The following is a 1741-nucleotide window of genomic DNA, read 5'->3' on the forward strand; positions in this document are numbered from 1 at the left end:
TTTTTTTTTTTAGAGGTTTTTGCTATAGGGCATGTGCTCTCACCAGAACGACAGAGACAGAGAGACAGAAAGTGAGAAATAACCCCCCAGGGGGGATGGCCACACCACAATCCCTTCTTCTCCATTCTCCTCTCAGGATCTTGGGCACGCACGCACACGCGCCTGGTGTGAGTTTAAGCCACTGGGTCTGGGATGCGAATCACGGTCGACTACAGGAGTCCAGCAACATAGCCATTACGCTAACTGCTGGTCCCAAGATTTCTTAGTTATAGCATCAAAATAGAAATACATAATGAAAAGTTGACACATTAAATTTCATCAAAATTTAAAATATAGCTTTTTAAAGGACACCAGCAAAATAACATTAAGTCAAGTAACAGAACAGGAGGAAATATTTGCAAATCCTATAACAGAAAAGAATTCTTATCTATAACATATAAGGAGCTTTTGTAATTTGAGAAGAAGGAAAATGATTTTAAAATGGCAAATGACCACTGTTTAAATAAGCTTTAGAAAAGCAGAAAAACAAACACAAAGAGATGAGAAACCAGAGAACAAAAGAAAATAAAAAATAAAATTTTAGACTTGAGCCATACATATCAACAATTACATTAAATGCAAATGTTGCAGCATTATTAGCCATTAAGTAAGTGTAAATTAAAATTATGATGAGATACATCTGTTAGAATGGTTAAAATAAAATACACTGGCAAAGCAAAGAGCTAGGGAGGAGACGGAGCACCTGGAATGCTCATGCATTGCAGATGGAAATGCAAAATGGCGGTCACTTTGGAAAACAATTTGGCAGTTTCTCTATGTTTATCTCTTTTCCAATTGCCAGAAGCATGTGCCTTCACCAAGAGATACAGAGAGAGAAGAAAGCATTCTCTAATTGGGCTTTATCATGCTGCAATCCGTTCTCCATTTCTCCATCCTATCAGGATTTGGGGCATGCATACACACATACCTAGTTTTTTTTTGTTGTTTGTTTGTTTTTTTTGCCAGCCACTTCAGTGTTTTATTGAGGTCTGCTGCTCAGGCCTTGACCACGAACTTCTGCAGTGGATACAGCTGCTCCTTCACTGCTGCTTCTTGGTCTTTAGGCTCTCCTCATGCTTGTTGAGCCACCAACACAATGCATGGGTTTTCTTGGGCCACATGTCCTGGGGCTTGTACTTCTTGTCCTTGTAGAATTTCCTGAGGTTTTCTCTCTGATTCTGGTTAATGAGGTCATGGACAATGGATTTGCAGACAACTCAGGTCTTGGACAGCCTGGAAGCATCTCTGCCTGTCATCTTGGTGACATTCTGCTGGGACAGCTCCACCTTCAGGTCTCTCAGCTGTTTCAACAGCTCCTCCTTCTTACCTTGCAGGTCTGAAGCCTTAATTTTGGCCATAGCTGTACAACCCACCACCTTTGGTGACTGCTGGGAGGGCAAGAGGAAGAGGGCAGGCCCAGTGTATTTTTTCAAACTCTTGGGCCCAGGATTCAAACTGAGGTTAGCCATGTTTGATCTGTCTCCTTTAACCACAAGACTGAGAGACCAGACCAGCAGTTTCTTGTGAACATATGCTTACTATGAGATCCAGCAATCTTTCTTGTAGATATGTATTCTAGAGAAATGAAAACTTAGGTTCACATAAATGCCTCTCTGCACATATTTATGGCAACTATTCATAGTTATCAAATACTGGAAACAACCCAAATATCATTTAATGAACAGATAAACAAACATACATT

General features: G+C 40.4%; 1 pseudogene; it reads right to left on the reverse strand.

Moving 5' to 3' along the window:
• Positions 1–1035: 1035 nt before the first annotated feature.
• On the reverse strand, positions 1036–1397 carry LOC102491996 (60S ribosomal protein L35 pseudogene; annotated as a pseudogene).
• Between the last annotated feature and the right edge of the window lie 344 nt (positions 1398–1741).

The sequence above is a fragment of the Tupaia chinensis genome, unplaced genomic scaffold (genome assembly GCF_000334495.1).
Source record: "Tupaia chinensis unplaced genomic scaffold, TupChi_1.0 Scaffold144314_1, whole genome shotgun sequence".
In the NCBI taxonomy this organism is placed as follows: Eukaryota; Metazoa; Chordata; class Mammalia; order Scandentia; family Tupaiidae; genus Tupaia; species Tupaia belangeri.